The sequence below is a fragment of the Grampus griseus genome (genome assembly GCF_964374135.1).
Source record: "Grampus griseus genome assembly, chromosome: 3".
NCBI lineage: Eukaryota > Metazoa > Chordata > Mammalia > Artiodactyla > Delphinidae > Grampus > Grampus griseus.
In genome coordinates, this window is record NC_139019.1 from 68,616,166 (window position 1) to 68,635,766 (window position 19,601).

Sequence of the window (19,601 nt, forward strand, 5' to 3'; positions counted from 1 at the left end):
AGCAAGGGATCCAAGGGAACATGGTGGAGGTGTTCATGTTTTTCATAACCCAGTCATGGAAGTTCATCATTTCCACCATATTCTAGTGCATTGTATGTACAATATAATAGGGGACCATCAAGGGTATGAATTTTGGAGTCTGGAGGTAAATACATCTATCCATAAGGATCTGTGGATATATCTCCCATATGTATTTAGCACATCTGTTAAGGTTTTCAAACTGAGATTAAAAGTATGGTACAAAAAATATTTTTTCCCTTGTATTGTTATAAGAGATTCACTTCTTGTGGCTAAACATGACGCCTTTGTTTAAAAATTTTTATTTAAAAAGGGAATTATAGTTTTTATTTCTTTAACTTTCTACACTATGATCATAGAAATTAGATGATTAACTTCATCAAAATATTTTAATTGTCTATATTTGAGTCTGAAGATTAATTCAAATGACCACATAGTTTAAACCTGAAATATAATTTGTCAGTATAATTCTTTTTTTCAGCCTTCACTATATTAAACAAATGCTAGTGAACTAAGCAATTTCATTTATGTCTTAAAGATGCCTTATTGACTTGTAAGGAGTAACTTATAAACCACGAGATTTGGACTCAAAATATTTGCTCTGTGCTCTATACCAATACTTTTCATACACATCACTTGGGGATATTGTTAAAATGCAGATTCTGAGTCAATAGAGCTGGAGTAGAGCCTGAGATCCTGCATTTCTAATAAGATCCAAAGGGTCAATGATGCTGTTGTTCCTCTGACCACATGCTAAGTGGCAGTGTTGTATGCAGTGGAGGTTCCTTTGAAATAATTTTTATTATAACAATATTTGCTCATTATACGAATTCAGAATACACAGGGTTTCTTAGCTTAGGCTTATATCTAAACCATTCCAAAGTGGAAAAAAAAATCTTCTGAATATCTTCCATAGGAAATTTCAACCATCCTCTGCCCTTAAATAATTTTTTCCAAATAGAATTTGGAATTTATGTCATTTCTTATTTCTAACCTCATCTACTAATTTTAATAGAGAAGAAAGACAGTGTTATAGTATTAGATGTGTCAGATCTCTAGTAAATATTTTTTCATTATAACATAGCGCTTTCATATGCTTACACATATTTTGACTTAACCCTTACTTTCTCCTCTTCAGGATGAAGTATCTTAGAATCTAATTATTACAATACTTTCCCCCATTACTCTGTACTCAGGCTTTGACTCTTGTGTCATTCCTGCCTTTATGCCATGCCATGCCATGGGCCATATTGTTGCCCAGGTCATTTAAATTTCCTAAATGTCTGAAGCAGTTCTTGCTTTACTAACGTGCTCTAATTCTCTCTACCTCCAGCCTGGTCCTTATGGACATAATTCTGTTTGGGGCCATGACTAACAGAGTATATCCTATTTTAGGAAATTTGCTTACCTTTAAACATTTATAAGTCACTTTCTGAAGACCAAGTGAATCAGGATTTTTAGTTGTAGGAAACAAAGTCTGACTGCCTACCTAAGGGAAATATTAGGTTTATTGGAAAAATTTGAGTCATTCACAGATTGTAAGAGAAGGGAACAGTTTGGCCTACATAAAGCTGACTTCTAACTATCCCTATAACTTCTTGTTACCTACTGAAGACTCAAAGCTCCCAATGTCTGCCCTCTGACTGCACCATGGCAATGAGAGGAGCTGTAGACATAGATACCGCCCCTATCAACTCTACATCCAGTAGAGAAATGCATTCATATAAGGAAATCAAGATGCTAATAGAAAAAAGGGAGAGAGGACTTGATGCTGGGTAGAAAAAATGTAAAATGTCCACTATCTCCACAACAGGTAGAGCTTAAAAATGGCAGTCGTATCATGACATCGCTCTCAGATTATCTCGAGTACCCTCTCCACACTGGATAAAAAACCCATGTGCAGCAATAACCTAAGATACCTTATTTGTCTCAACTTTTTGCCTCTCTGGATTATACTTTCCCTGAAGGCAAAACAGAAAAAATGAGCAGCTCAGATTCAAAAAGATGCTATAATGCACTCACCTCCCATAAAATTCTGCTTCGCCAAAGGAGGTTACAAACTTCAAACCATCATTTTCATTTGTAAGTTATAGAATAGATTACTATTCTGGGAGAAATGAGCTGAGTCAATGCTTAATTGAAAATAGGTGTTCATAGGCAAGTGTCACTAATAGCTGAGGGAAATATGGAAGAGAATTATATGGTGATTTGGAGAAAAAATCTAAACATCTATCAAAGCATGCTGAACTAATTTGAAATGTGGGCTTTTTGTATGACATGTTGCAATGAGCTTGTCAAATCTGAGGTTAAAGGGATAGTCCCCCACAAAATTGTGCTTAATTCAGAAACCAGCCACAAGTTTGGAGGTCAGGAGGCCACCCTTAATTCTGACCAGCTAGCTGCAAATTCGGGAGTTCTCACTATTCTCTTAGGTTCAATAATTGGCTAGAATAACTCACAGAACTCAGGAAAATGCTATATTTGTAATGATAGTTTTATTATGGCAAAAGGATATGTCGACTAAAAAAAATACGGAACCTAAAAGTTGAGAGTTATGTTTTATTTGATGATCTTTCTGAGCATTATAGCCTGGGAATCAGCCTCTCAGATAGCTCTGAGGAATTATTCCAAAGAAGTAAGGGAGGAGCCAGGATATATAAGTTTTTACTAAAAAAACAAAACAAAACAAAAACTCATATAGTCTAAAATCAAAAGATTACTGCTAATCACAAAAAAGAAAACAGACATTTCAAGGTAATGATTTTAGTGCTTTTCTGTGTATAGGAAGTTGCAAGAGTCTGGGCTCATTGAAAGTATTCCTTTGATATGCATCTTAGCTATCTAGGGCCAGTATCCCATTTTTCTCATCCTGAATTCTCCTTAGGATGCACAGCTGGGGAGCTTCAGTGGCTGACGGCTTGATGGCAGGCAACATTCTTTTGTCTGCAGATGTAAGTTAGAACCAGGCAAAGAAAGAGACACATAGGGTAAGATCTAGGAGGGTTCCATGTCCTCAGGAAGCATCAATTTCCCAGCACGTTGATGTATGACAATACACAGAGTATTGCCAACTATGAAAACTCACCTGAGCTTCCACGTCCTAACTTTTCATTCGGTTTCATTACATAGGCAAAATTGATTGACTCACTGGCCATATGGTTGAAGTCAATCTGCTGCTCTTTTTCCCTCCCCAGTGGTTTGGTTGATAACACATGTTCAAAACCCCAACCATCTAATCACACTCTTTGTCTTTCTGACACGGCCACCCTACTGAATCATCCATTACTAACACTAATCACATTAGTGTAAACTGTGGAGGGGCCCACCATGAGTCACCTCATTAGCATAAACTATCAGGTGTTATTTTAGGGGCCACTATGAATAATAAAGACACCCCAGTGACTCAGGAAATTTCAAGCATTTAGAGGCTACCTCCTAGGAACCAGGGACAAAGGCCAGCCATATTCTTTATTATACATGTCTATGATTATTTTAACATAGATAATATTTCCATGGTTTGAATCTTAGCTCAAATGCTCTGGAAGGGGAAAGAACTCCAGCACAATAGTTGAATGGATCTCTGGGATCCCTGCATAGAAGCTTATATTAACTATAGAGCCACATATCTGACATCTTTCAATAATGTAGGAAAACTGCTAGATTATCCCCCGAATCACTCTGTACACATTATTTTTGTTGTAATAGAACCAAAAAAAAGTCTTTTTAGTTTTCTGCAAAATAAATATACAAATGGGAAATGCTACTTTGCTTTAAAATTTAGATGGATGAAAAACAGACATGAATTTAGGTAACTTAATGAAGAACCATCTAGAAAAATCCAGAAACAGCAACAGCATCTTAGATAATGAAGACTTGAAAACAGGAAATTTTCTGCTGCATGATGAAAGCATCTCTTACTGAAAATCCTCTCATACTATGGAGAGAGAAATGTGAGTCAACAGGGATAATAGCAAATATTTTAACCTTTTAACCTTTTCTTTTTTCTTATCTGAAAGCAACACTATAAGTAGTAGTTTTTTGTCGTCTCCAAAATTAAAACATAGCTTAAGCCTAAATGCTAAATTTTCAAATCTGCAGGTTAATGTGAACTCAGAAAATGTGTGCTCATTTTGTTTTAAAGTCACACTGTCACCTAGTGGTTTCTAATACGCAAAATTTGAGCAAAGAATACTAATGGCTTATTTGGGCAATTCTCTGACGTATACAAAATAAATACAAGACTATTTTGTCTTTATAACATCTGAAAGATGCTTTATATCTTTGGATACCATTATAAATGACTCATAAATTATTTTTATTGGAGCACGTGGTTTCTTCTCACAGACATATGCAGGGTATGAAAAAGAGCAAATAATGGAGAATACATTACAGTGAAATATTTGGTGAATTTACCTGGTTTCCCTAAATTTTTAACATAGTGGTTGTATAAACCAGCTTGAATTATAGTGCCAAAGTTTCTTATCTGCTCTAACAAAATACTTGGTTAATCTGTAGCTAAAAAAACTTGGAGTTCTCCTTCCTCACTCCTTCTCTGCTTTCAGTCAACTTTTCCTTACTCCTTTCATCAGAAGGAACAAAGACACCTAAATGCCTGACACATAGTGGATTCTTCATACATAATTAAGATAAAAGTGGTCCTTGGCTAAATGTCATAGCCTAGGCTCAGAGAATTAAAATTAATATTTTTCTGCTAATGAATCAAGAATCTTGTCTCACTCTTGATAGTTCTTGCCAAACTCACAAGAAAAGCCTATTTCTTTTGAGTTTCATCTGGAGGAAGAAATATTACATTCCATCTTTAATATCAATTAAAAGACTTTCTTTTCTTTTTGTATTTAGTGAAGGTCTTTGGTATGTAACATTTGGCATTTTAAAGTAGGTTGCAGAATATCTGGGCTTTCAGGGAGAATCAGAGCACACCTTATTATGGGGAATTCTAAATCAACCTAAAAACTACATGAGCAGTGTGTACACCTATGACCTGCTGTAATATTCATGGGAATCAGTTTATCTGCTTGGTGATTGCCTAATGATTTGGTGTATTTCTATACATCTGTCTGATAATTAGAAGAGATTATCTTCATGTAACTAAACAACTGAGAAAAATGTTAATAGCTGACAGAGAACACACAACAGGGCCCACAAACTCTATTTTCCAGTAATGTTTATGTTCTTATATTTAATAAAATCCTAGAAAAAATTCACAGTGCTGGGAACTGTGATACATACAGCATGGGATTGGTTAGGAGCCCTTGATTTCAGAGTTCCATGGTGTCTGCTGTAAACACTCAAAGCATATTAGAAGTCTAGCCAATTCTGACTTGATCTAGATGTAGGAGAGGAGATGTTTGTTATAGGATTCAGACATTTTCTCTGGTGAAAATAGTTGTTCACTCTGAATGTAGGTTAACCACATCATGTCATTTGAGTATTAAAAAAAAAAGTAGTAGTATTTATGGAAAAACTTTATTTTGGGATGGAAAATTAAAGGAATCACTTTTACCCAGTATATGTTTAATATTATGTACATATACAGTATTCATAGACCCACAGAAGTAACAGAAATGCTTACTGGTTTACTTAAGATAAAGCTCTCCTATGGATCTCAATGTAAAAGTATAAAAATACCAGTTTCATACAGAAGTATAACAATCATTCAGGTAATCTAAGTTTTGGAAGAAAGTATTAATATCTTCTCACAGTTATTAAAAATTTTTTAAATCCCACATATCAGCCAGAAGAAATGCTGACTTTTTTCAGTTTTAATCAAATATCCAGTGAGTTATGGTAGTTAGTGCAGATTGTACACTTCAAAAAATTTTAGACACGTGAAACATAATTACTTTAGAGGGATCAAATCAGGCAAATGGTAAGATGCTCTCCACGTACCTGCCACCCCACCTGATCTGACTAGAAGTATTCAGAGCATGCTTACATAAGGTCATTGCAAGTTAGATGATGGTGGTGCAGTCATACCCCTGTTTAGTACTGTGAACCATGGGCAGCAAAGAAGATGTAAGAATTAACCAACATGAAGTTTGCTAATTGGTTGCAGAGACATTCTCCCCATAAGATCCATAAAAACAGAGACTTATAACAATGAGTATTTGTTATTGAATGAGTGCCAAGAGACTAAATGTGGTAAATGTAGGATTGCTATGGATTTTTACAGTGTACCTACTTATTTGCAGAAGAGCAGTAAAATACTATCTTTTTGTTATTTATATAATAAGTATATATGTACATATGTGTACACACACACACTCTATGTGCTGGGTGCTATTCTAAATGTTTTCCAAATATTAATGCACTTAAGGCAAATATGTGTACTTAAATAATGCCACAAATAATTACTACCAAAATGTTGTTGGCCAGAAGAATTTTAGTGCTCTGCCTTGAATATTACAGAGTCCAGGTTGGGTTTTCATGACCCTGATTATGACTAATATTATTAAAGTCTTAGTATAAGTCAAAATAACATGCTCTTCATCAAGTATTTAATCTAACAGTTGGGATCCAGTCAAAAACCACTCATTATTTTAACAAAGATTTTCATATAAATAATTTTGAACTAAGTATTGAAGACTGAAAGACAATAAAACACTAGCATATTGTAAAAGTAAACTATAGAGGAAAAAAAAATAACTATAAAACAAGCAGCTATCCCACCCCATCCCTTCTTAGGGCTCAGGGAACAAAGAGAAGTGGGAATTATTAAAACCTGCAGAGCTCAGACCTCTGAGTGCTGCCGCCTGGTGCTGATGGCTCTAAGGGGGCAGCATGAGGCTGGCTTTTTAAAGTGGTAGAAAACAGAAACTGAATTGCTGCTGGGGTGAAGTATGGCTGGAGTGACACTTGGGGAACCAGGAAGGAAAGGGCAAACACGCGGAAAACTGCCTGAAGCAGTCCCTCCTCTCGCCTCCAGCCTCCCAAGCTCCCTCTAATGCCCCTCACGGAAAGAGAAGAGCCGTTTCCTGAATGCCAGCCCTAGTATTCCAAAACTAAGAACAGTGGATTGAGACTGAGAGATAATACCTTCATAAGCGACTCAGGGTCTTTTAACATAAGAGAGGATTCACTTCTCCCTAACCTCTCTCGTATTAAGATGTGAATGCATGTGCTCTGATTCATTTCTCTGAGAAGAGGCAAAGGACCTCCTTAATATCATCACCTTAATTCCTGGAAACATTCATTAAGTCATAGTTGACATCTTACTTGGTGCTCTTTGTATCACTTGCACAGCACATAATGTTCTTAACATGTTAATATTAGTTGAATGAATGAATTTGTAAAAGTATATTCCCAGCATAACTCTGACTCCTAAATTCTCTTTAAACAATGAATTTTTCATCCCTTTTGATCACCGAGCTAGGTTATAAATATTTATACCATAAAAACTATAGCAGCCCAGCAATACAAATTCTGAATGTCAGAAGTTCTTGTCCTTCATTAAGACAGTTAACATAGATTTTGCTTATTATTCTCTCAAATTCCAGAGAGACACAAGGAAAGAAATTAAAACTCTCCTCCTTTGATTTCTTCTTGGATTGAATCTACCTTATTGAAACCCCAGTGATGCTTCAAGCTACTCTTTGGCTTTTCTGTTTTGCACAAAAGATGTAAGCGTACTATTCAGCCTTCGTATGAAAGGAATGAGAGATTATCTTTGCTTATTTTTGGCTTCACTCTCCTCAATTCATCCTCATCTCCCTTGGGTGCTGTAACACTGCCCAGGTACAAGGAGCTCAACCATGTGCTGTAAAGGAGTTATTTTAGAGATAGTTCTATAAAGTATCTGTGGAAAGAAAGATCTAACATCTACAGAATTTCATTCAGCTTGCCTATTTACATGCTTAGCTTTCTATCTGGTTTGTAACATTCATTGTGTCATCACTGAATATTCTTTTCCAAAAGCAGTTGACATACACTTGAGTATGAAATACAAAGAGAGAGCTGACTCATTGAAACAGTGGCCTTTAAAAACTTTTTTTCACAAAATATTTGAAAGGGAGATGAAAAAATCTGTTATTATCATGGCAATTTTTCAAGTTCTCCAAGTCTTTCTCATATTTAAGGATATTATTTTGTAGTCACTTCAGGAATTGAAATCTTTTTGCAAGAAATTTTGTTAAATATTAGAAAAGCAGTCCAGCTATAAAGAACATGTATAAACACATTTTAATGCATTGTGTAGTCAATCTAATATTTAAACCCAGCCATCCATTTCATTTTACAAACCATATGTTTTATTATTTTTCCTGACATTAATTGCATTATTAGGGGATTATGGAGAAGTGTATTTGTCATTTGTTTATAACCTTTTTGAGGGTTCACCAGAAGTATGTTTTTACAATTAAAGACCAATTCCTGCTCACCAGGCTGTTTACAATATAAGAAGAAATGGAAGGTCAGAGTCTTGGTAGTATAATCCCATGGGTGGTTCCTTAATTTTCAATAGAAACTAATTTAACTTTATATTACCCTTAGGATTTAAACAAAACAAAATATTAGCTTTAAAATCTAAAGCTGATTCTAAATCAATGCTGCCCTGTGCCCTTGAGGATGTTTAGTAGGACTCCTGGCCTTTATCCATTAGATCCGTCTTGCACCTCACAAGTTGTGACACCAAAAATGTACCCTGAGGGGCAACACCTCCCCAGTTAAGAACATACTGCCCTTAGCTCTTGACTATTTCTCTTCCATTCTATTTTTCTCTTTTCTTGTCCCTGCTTTTGTGGCCAATTATGGCATATAGGGATCAGATGAGTTTCTTTCTCATTAGGTTGCTTACTCTGGAAGATTGACCTAGAGTTAATCACAAGGCAGACCTAGTTTAGAGACAGTGAGATAGCTCTTGCTGGAAATAATGGTTGCCTGGTTATTTGAATCATGCTAGCCTATAGTATGACGGTGATATTAAGGATGCACCATATTCCAAACATCCGGTACTTAAAGCTGTTTGTTCTGAGAGTGGTGGCGGGAGAAATCATTCAGTAAGATTGAGTGTTGTGAATTTTCACTAGAGTCTTTTATTTTTTATAAAATTAGCACCTTGTTAATGATTAAATGTGTCCTTCATCCATTTACTGTATAATATTTACTATTTAACAATATAATTTAATAATTTAATAACATAATTTGTATTTAATTATAATAATGTGACATGAAGAAATCAGATACTTAAGATCAGTTTCATTAATTTTGAGTCAATACCATTATTTTTATTTATTTCTTTTCACTTTTTTATTTTATTTTATTTTTTTAACATCTTTATTGGAATATAATTGCCTTACAATGGTCTGTTAGTTTCTGCTTTATAACAAAGTGAATCAGTTATACATATACGTATGTTCCCATATCTCTTCCCACTAGCATCTCCCTCCCTCCCACCCTCCCTATCCCAACCCTCTAGGTGGTCACAAAGCACCGGGTTGATCTCCCTGTGCTTTGCGGCTGCTTCCCACTAGCTATTTTATGTTTGGTAGTGTATATATGTCCATGCCACTCTCTCATTTTGTCACAGCTTACCATTCCCCCTCCCCATATCCTCAAGTCCATTCTCTAGTAGGTCTGTGTCTTTATTCCCATCTTGCCCCTAGGTTCTTCATAACCTTTTGTTTTTCTTAGATTCCATATATATGTGTTAGCATATGGTATTTGTTTTTGTCTATCTGACCTACTTCACTCTGTATGACAGACTCTAGGTCCATCCACCTCACTACAAATAACTCAATTTCCTTTCTTTTTATGGCTGAGTAATATTCCATTGAATATATGTGCCACATCTTCTTTATCCATTCATCTGTTGATGGACATTTAGGTTGCTTCCATGTCCGGGCTATTGTAAATAGAGCTGCAATGAACATTGCGGTACATGACACTTTTTGGATTACGGTTTTCTCAGGGTATATGCCCAATAGAGGGATTGCTGGGTCATATGGTAGTTCTATTTGTAGTTTTTTAATGAACCTCCATACTGTTATCCATAGTGGCTGTATCAATTTACATTCGCACCAACAGTGCAGAGGGTTCCGTTTGCTCCACACCCTCTCCAGCATTTATTGTTTGTAGATTTTTTATGATGGCCATTCTGACCGGTTTGAGATGATATCTAATTGTAGTTTTGATTTGCATTTCTCTAATGATTAATGATGTTGAGCATTCTTTCATGTGTCTGTTGGCAATCTGTATATCTTCTTTGGAGAAATGTCTATTTAGGTCTTCTGCCCAGTTTTGGATTGGGTTGTTTGTATTTTTGATTTTAGCTGCATGAGCTGCTTGTAAATTTTGGAGATTAATCGGTTGTCAGTTGTTTCACTTGCAAATATTTTCTCCCATTCTGAGGGTTGTCTTTTGGTCTTGTTTATGGTCTCCTTTGCTATGCAAAAGCTTTTAAGTTTCATCTGGTCCCATTTGTTTATTTTTGTTTTTATTTCCATTTCTCTAGGAGGTGGATCAAAAAGGATCTTTCTGTGATTTATGTCATAGACTCTTCTGCCTATGTTTTCCTCTAAGAGTTTGATAGTGTCTGGCCTTACATTTAGCTCTTTAATCAATTTTGAGTTTATTTTTGTGTATAGTGTTAGGGAGTGTTCGAATTTCATACTTTTACATGTACCTGTCCAGTTTTCCCAGCACCACTTATTGAAGAGGCTGCCTTTCCTCCACTGTATATTCTTGCCTCCTTTATCAAAGATAAGGTGACCATATGTGTGTGGGCTTATATCTGGGCTTTCTATCCTGTTCCATTGATCTATATTTCTGTTTTTGTGTGGAACTATACTGTCTTGATTACTGTAGCTTTGCAGTATAGTCTGAAGTCAGGGAGCCTGATTCCTCCAAGTCCATTTTTCTTTCTCAACATTGCTTTGGCTATTCGGGGTCTTTTGCGTTTCCATACAAATTGTGAAATTTTTTGTTTTAGGTCTGTGAAAAATACCAGTAGTAGTTTGATAAGGATTGCATTGAATCTGTAGATTGCTTTTGAGTAGTACACCCATTTTCACAATGTTGATTCTTCCAACCCAACAACATGGTATATCTCTCCATCTATTTTTATCACCTTTAATTTCTTTCATCAGTGTCTTATAATTTTCTGCATACAGGTTTTTGGTCTCCTTAAGTAGGTTTATTCCAAGATATTTTATGCTTTTTGTTACAATGGTAAATGGGAGTGTTTGCTTGATTTCACTTTCAGATTTTTCATCATTACTGTGTAGGAATGCAAGAGATTTCTGTGCATTAATTTTGTATCCTTCTACTTTCCCAAATTCATTGATTAGCTCTAGTAGTTTTCTGGTAGCATATTTAGGACTCTCTATGTGTAGTATCATGTCATCTGCAAACACTGACAGGTTTACTTCTTCTTTTCTGATTTGGATTCATTCTATTTATTTTTCTTCTCTAATTGCTGTGGTTAAAACTTCCAAAACTATGTTGAATAAGAGTGGTGAGAGTGGGCAACCTTGTCTTGTTCCTGATTTTAGTGGAAATGCTTTCAGTTTCTCACCATTGAGGACGATGTTGGCTGTGGGTTTGTCATATATTGCCTTTATTATGTTGAGGAAAGTTCCCTCTATGCCTACTTTCTGCAGGGTTTTTATCATAAATGGGTGTTGAATTTTGTCGAAAGATTTCTCTGCATTGATTGAGATGATCATATGGTTTTTCTCCTTCAATTTTTTAATATGGTGTATCACATTGATTGATTTGGGTATATCAAAGAATCCTTGCATTCCTGGGATAAACCCCACTTGATCATGGTATATGATCCTTTTAATGTGTGGTTGGATTCTGTTTGCTAGTATTTTGTTGAGTATATTTGCATCTATGTTTGTCAGTGATATTGGCCTGTAGTTTTCTTGTTTTGTGGCATCTTTGTCTGGTTTTGGTATCAGGGTGATGGCGGCCTTGTAGAATGAGTTTGGGAGTGTTCCTCCCTCTGCTATGTTTGGAAGAGTTTGAGAAGGATAGGTGTTAGCTCTTCTCTAAATGTTTGATAGAATTTGCCTGTGAAACCATCTGGTCCTGGGCTTTTGTTTGCTGGAAGATTTTTAATCACAGTTTCAATTTCAGTGCTTGTGATTGGTATGTTCATATTTTCTATTTCTTCCTGGTTCAGTCTCGGAAGGTTGTGCATTTCTAAGAATTTGTCCATTTCTTCCAGGTTGTCCATTTTATTGGCATAGAATTTCTTGTAGTAATCTCTTATGATCCTTTGTATTTCTGCAGTGTCAGTTGTTACCTCTCCTTTTTCATTTCTAATTCTATTGATTTCAGTCTTCTCCCTTTTTTTCTTGATGAGTATGGCTAATGGTTTATCAATTTTGTTTATCTTCTCAAAGAACCAGCTTTTAGTTATATTGATCTTTGGTATCATTTCCTTCATTTCTTTTTCATTTATCTCTGATCTGATCTTTATGATTTCCTTCCTTCTGCTAGCTTTGGGGTTTTTTTGTTCTTCTTTCTCTAATTGCTTTAGGTGTAAGGTCAGATTGTTTATTTGAGATGTTTCTTGTTTCTTAAGGAAGGATTGTATTGCTATAAATTTCCGTCTTAGAACTGCTTTTGCTGCATCCCATAGTGTCTGGGTCATCATGTTTTCATTGTCATTTGTTTCTAGGTATTTTTAAATTTCCTCTTTGATTTCTTCAGTGATCTCTTGGTTATTAAGTAGTGTATTGTTTAGCCTCCATGTGCTTGTATTTTTTACAGATTTTTTCCTATAATTGATATCTAGTCTCATAGCGTTGTGGTTGGAAATGATACTTGATATGATTTCAATTTTCTTAAATTTACCAAGGCTTGATTTGTAACCCAAGATGTGATCTATCCTGGAGAATGTTCCATGAGCACTTGAGAAGAATGTGTATTCTGTTGTTTTTGGATGGAATGTCCTATAAATATCAATTAAGTCTGTCTTTTTTAATGTATCATTTAAAGCTTGGGTTTCTTTGTTTATTTTCATTTTGGATGATCTGTCCATTGGTGAAAGTGGGATGTTAAAGTCCCCTACTATGATTGTGTTACTCTTGATTTCCCCTTTTATGGCTGTTAGTATTTCCCTATGTATTGAGGTGCTTCTATGTTGAGTGTATAAATATTTACAATTGTTACATCTTCTTCTTGAATTGGTCCCTTGATCATTATGCAGTGTCCTTCTTTGTCTCTTGTAATAGTCTTTATTTTAACATCTGTTTTCTCTGATATGAGAATTGCTACTCTAGATTTCTTCTGAGTTCCATTTGCATGGAATATCTTTTTCCATCCCCTTACTTTCAGTCTGTATGTGTCCCTAGGTCTGAAGTTGGTCTATTGTAAACAGCATATATACGGGTCTTGTTTTTCAACCTATTCAGCCAGTCTATATCTTTTGGTTGGAGCATTTAATCTATTTACATTTAAGGTAATTATCGATATGTATGTTCCTATTTCCATTTTTTAATTGTTTTGGGTTTGTTATTGTAGGTCTTTTCCTTCTGTTGTGTTTCCTTCCTAGAGACGTTCCTTTAGCATTTGTTGTAAAGCTGGTTTGGTGGTGCTGAATTCTGTTAGCTTTTGCTTGTCTGTAAAGGTTTTAATTTCTCCATCAAATCTGAATGAGATCCTTGCTGGGTAGAGTAATCTTGGTTGTAGGTTTTTCTCATCCATCACTTTAAATATATCCGTCCACTCACCTTAGCTTACAGAGTTTCTGCTGAAAGATCAGCTGTTAACCTTACGGGGATTCCCTTGTGCTTTATTTGTTGTTTTTCCCTTGCTGCTTTTTATATTTTTTCTTTGTATTTAATTTTTGATAGTTTGATTAATATGTGTCTTGGCGTGTTTCTCCTTGGATTTATCCTGTATGGAACTCTGTTTACTTCCTGGACTTGATTAACTATTTCCTTTCTCATATTAGGGAAGTTTTCAACTATAATTTTTTCAAATATTTTCTCAGTCCGTTTCTTTTTCTCTTCTTCTTCTGGGACCCCTATAATTCGAATGTTGGTGCATTTAATGTTGTCCCAGAGGTCTCTGAGACTGTCCTCAGTTCTTTTCATTCTTTTTTCCTTATTCTGCTCTGCTGTAGTTATTTCCAATATTTTATCTTCCAGGTCACTTATCCATCTTTCTGCCTCAGTTATTCTGCTATTGATCCCTTCTAGAGAATTTTTAATTTCATTTATTGTGTGTTCATCATTGTTTGTTTGCTCTTTAGTTCTTCTAGGTCCTTGTTAAAAGTTTCTTGTATTTTCTCCATTCTATTTCCAAGATTTTGGATCATCATTACTATCATTATTCTGAATTCTTTTTCAGGTAGACTGCCTATTTCCTCTTCATTTGTTAGATCTGGTGGGTTTTTACCTTGCTCCTTCATCTGCTGTGTGTTTTTCTGTCTTCTCATTTTGCTTAACTTACTGTGTTTGGGGTCCTTTTTGCAGGCTGCAGGTTTGTAGTTCCCATTGTTTTCGGTGTCTGTCCCCAGTGGTAAGGTTGGTTCAGTGGGTTGTGCAGGCTTCCTGGTGGAGGGGGCTAGTGCCTGTGTTTTGGTAGATGAGGCTGGATCATGTCTTACTGGTGGGCAGGTCCAGGTCTGGTGGTGTGTTTTGGGATGTCTGTTGCCTTATTATGATTTTAGGCAGCCTCTCTGCTAATGTGTGGTGTTGTGCTCGTGTCTTGCTAGTTGTTTGGCATAGGGTGTCCAGCACTGTAGCTTGCTGGTCGTTGAGTGAAGCTGGGTCTTGGCATTGAGGTGGAGATCTCTGGTAGATTTTCGCTGTTTCATATTACATGGAGCTGGTGGTCTCTTGTGGACCAGTGTCCTGAAGTTGGCTCTCCCACCTCAGAGGCCGAACCCTGACCCCTGGCTGGAGCACCAAGAGCCTGTCATCCACACAGCTCACAATAAAAGGGAGAAAAAATAGGAAGAAGATAAAATAAAATAAAGTAAAATAAAATAATTAAAATAAACATACTTATTAAGAAAAAATTTTAAAAAGTAAAAAAAAACACAAAGAAACGGACAGACAGAATCCTAGGACAAATGGTAAAAACAAAGCTATACAGACAAAATCACAGAAGCATACACATAGATACTCACAAAAAGAGAAAAAGGGAAAAATATATATATATCTTTGCTCCCAAAGTACACTTCCTCAATTTGAGATGATTCGTTGTCTATTCAGGTATTCCACAGATGCAGGGTACATCAAGTTGATTGTGCAGATTTAATCCGTTGCTCCTGAGGCTGCTGGGATAAATTTCCCTTTCTCTTCTTTGTTCACACGGCTCCCTGGTTCAGCTTTGGATATGGACCCGCCTCTTCGTGTATGTTGCCTGAAGGCATCTGTTCTTCGCTCAGACAGGACAGTGTTAAAGCAGCAGCTGATTCGGGGCCTCTGGCTCACTTAGGCTGGGGGGAGGGAGGGGTATGGATGCGGGGCGAGCCTGCGGCGGCAGAGGCTGGCATGACGTTGCACCAGCCTGAGGCGCGCCATATGTTCTCCTGGCAAAGTTGTCCCCGGATCACGGGACCCTGGCAGTGGTGGGCTGCACAGGCTCCTCGCAAGGGAGGTGTGGAGAGCGACCTGTGCTCGCACACAGGCTTCTTGGTGGCAGCAGCAGCAGCCTTAGCATCCCATTCCCGTCTCTGGGGTCTGCGCTGATAGCAGCGGCTCGCGCCCGTCTCTGGAGCTCCTTTAAGCAGCGCTCTTAATTCCCTCTCCTCTTGCACCAGGAAACAAAGAGGCAAGGAAAAGTCTCTTGCCTCTTCGGTAGGTCCAGACTTTTTCCTGGACTCCCTCCCGGCTAGCTGTAGCACACTAGACCCCTTCAGGCTGTGTTCAGGCCGCCAACCCCAGTCCTCTCCCTGGGATCCAACCGAAACCCGAGCCTCAGCTCCCAGCCCCACCTGCCCCGGCGGGTGAGCAGACAAGCCTCTCGGGCCTGGTGAGTGCCGGTCGGCACCGATCCTCTGTGAGGGGGTCTCTCCGCTTTGCCCTCTGCACCCCTGTGGCTGCACTCTCCTCCATGGCTCCAAAGCTTCCCCACTCCGCCACCTGCAGTCTCCACCCGCGAAGGGGCTTCCTAGTGTGAGGAAACCTTTCCTCGTTCACAGCTCCCTCCCACTGGTGCAGGTCCCGTCCCTATTCTTTTGTCTCTGTTTTTTGTTTTTCCTTTTGCCCTACCCAGGTACATGGGGAGTTTCTTGCCTTTTGGGAGGTCTGAGGTTTTCTGCCAATGTTCAGTAGGTGTTCTGTAGGAGTTGTTCCACATGTAGATATTTCTGATGTATTTGTGGGGAGGAAGGTGAGCTCCACGTCTTATTCTTCTGCCATCTTGAAGCTCCTCCTTAACTTTTTATTTTATATTGGACTATAGTTGATTAGTAATGTTGTGTTAGTTTCAGGTGTACAGCAAAGTGATTCAGTTATACATATACATGTATCCTTTTTCAAATGCTTTTCCCATTTAGGTTGTTACATAATACTGAGCAGAGTCAATACTGTTAAATATTAGATAGTATACATAGACACCTCCTTTATATATTTGGTATGTGGATTTATATCTTTAGTCATGTGGATGTAAATTCTTAGAAACTCATTACAAATGTCATCACTGCATAAGATATCAAAACAAGGATATATGCTTTGAATGGAAAAAATAAGTAATTTCAGAAGTGACAGTGAGGTGAGGGGAACCCTGATGTACTTTCAGAACTGTACTCAGGACAACTGCCCTCCTTTGAGCTAAAGTCTTAGGAAGGAATATTAAAAGTATCACTGACACATGAAACTGGTCATTTATTAATAGCATTTCTAATACTCTAGATCATCTAAATGGTGACTAAGAAATGAGAAAAAAATCAGGTAAAAAGAGATAAGTTCTTATTATGGCCAACAACAAAAAATTTAATCTAGAAGAAATGAGGAAATATTAGTACTACAAAATAATTAGTACCTTTTTCTTTTTGAATTTTATTTATTTATTTATATACCAGGTTTTTATTAGTCATCCATTTTATACACATCAGTGCATACATGTCAATCCCAATCTCACAATTCATCACACCAGCACCACCACCCACCCACTGCTTTCCCCCCTTGGTGTCCATATCATTGTTCTCTACATCTGTGTCTCAATTTCTGCCCTGCAAACTGCTGCATCTGTACCATGATTCTACGTTCCACATATATATGTTAATAGATGATATTTGTTTTCCTCTTTCTGATTTACTTCACTCTGTATGACAGTCTCTAGATCCATCCATGTCTCTACAAATGACCAAATTTTGTTCCTTTTTATGGCTGAGTAATATTCCATTGTATATATGTGCCACATCTTCTTTATCCATTTCTCTGTCACTGGGCATTTAGGTTCCTTCCATGGCCTGGCTATTGTAAATAGTGCTGCAATGAACATTGGGGTGCATGTGTCTTTTTGAATTATGGTTTTCTCTGGGTATATGCCCAGTAGTGGGATTGCTGGGTCATATGGTAATTCTATTTTTAGTTTCTTAAGGAACCTGCATACTGCTCTACATAGTGGCTGTATCAATTTACATTCCCACCAACAATTCAATAGGGTTCCCTTGTCTCCACACCCTCACCAGCATTTGTTGTTTGTAGATTTTCTGATGATGCCCATTCTAACTGGTGTGAAGTAATACCTCATTGTAGTTTTGATTTGTATTTCTCTAATAATTAGTGATGTTGAGCAGCTTTTCATGTGCCTCTTGGCCATCTGTATGTCTTCTTTGGAGAAATGTCTATTTAGGTCTTCTGCCCATCTTTGGATTGGGTTGTTTGTTTTTTTAATATTGAGCTGATTGAGCTGTTTATATATTTTGGAGATTAATGCTTTGTCCACTGATCATTTGCAAATATATTCTCCCATTTTGAGGGCTGTCTTTTTGTCTTGTTTATGGTTCCTTTGTTGTGCAAAAGCTTTTAAGTTTCATTAGGTCCCATTTGTTTATTTTTGTTTTTATTTCTATTACTCTAGGAGGTGGCTCACAAAAGATCTTGCTGTGATTTATGTCAAAGAGTGCTCTTCCTATATTTTCCTCTAAGAGTTTTATAGTGCCCAGTCTTACATTTAGGTCTCTAATCCATTTTGAGCTTATTTTGTGTATGGTGTTAGGGAGAGTTCTAATTTCATTCTTTTACTTGTAGCTGTCCAGTTTTCCCAGCAGCATTTATTGAAGAGACTGTCTTTTTTCTATTTTATTTCCTCGCCTCCCCTGTCATAGATTAGTTGACCATAGGTGTGTGGGTTTATCTCTGGGCTTTCTATCTTTTTCCATTGATATATATTTCTGTTTTGGGGCCAGTACCATATTGTCTTGAGTACTGTAGCTTTGTAGTATAGTCTGAAGTCAGGGAGCCTGATTCCTCCAGCTCCATTTTATTCCCTCAAGACTGCTTTGGCTATTCGGGGTCATTGGTGTCTCCATATAAATTTTAAGATTTTTTTGTTCTAGTTCCGTAAAAAATGCCATTGGTAATTTGATAGGAATTGCATTGGATCTGTAGATTCCTTTGGGTAGTATAGTCATTTTCACAATATTGATTCTTCTAATCTAAGAACACAGTATACCTCTCCATCTGTTGGTATCATCTTTAATTTCTTTCATCAGTGTCTTATAGTTTTCTGCATACAGGTCTTTTGTCTCCCTCGGTGGGCTTATTCCTAGGTATTTTATTCTTTTTGTTGCAGTGGTAAATAGGAGTGTTTCCTTAATTTCTCTTTCAGATTTTTCATTATTAGTGTATAGAAATGCAAGAGATTTCTGTGCATTAATTTTGTATCCGGCAACTTTACCAAATTCATTGATTAGCTCTAGTAGTTTTCTGGTGGCATCTTTAGGATACTCTATGTATAGTATCATGTCATATGCAAACAGTGACAGTTTTACTTCTTCTTTTCCAATTTGTATTCCTTTTCTTTCTTTTTTTTTTTCTTTTCTTTCTTTTTCTTCTCTAATTGCCGTGGCTAGGACTTCCAAAACTCTGTTGAATAATAGTAGTGGGAGTGGACATCCTGGTCTTGTTCCTTATCTTAGAGGAAATGCTTTCAGTTTTTCACCATTGAGAATGATGTTTCCTGTGGGTTTGTTGGATATGGCCTTTATTATGTTGAGGTAGGTTCCCTCTATGCCCACTTTCTGGAGAGTTTTTGTCATAAATCGGTGTTGAATTTTGTCAAAAGCTTTTTCTGCATCTGTTGAGATGATCATATGGTTTTTATTTTTCAATTTGTTAATATAGTGTATCACATTGATTGATTTGCATATATTAAAGAATCCTTGCATCCCTCGCTAAATCCCACTTGATCATTTTGTATGATCCTTTTAATGTGTTGTTGGATTCTGTTTGCTAGTATTTTGTTGAGGATTTTTGCATCTATATTCATCAGGGATATTGGTCTGTAATTTTCTTTTTTTGTAGTATCTTTGTCTCGTTTTGGTATCACAGTGATGATGGTGGCCTCACAGAATGAGTTTGGGAGTGTGCCTTCCTCTGCAATTTTTTGGAAGAGTTTGAGAAGGATAGGTGTTAGCTCTTCTCTAAATGTTTGAT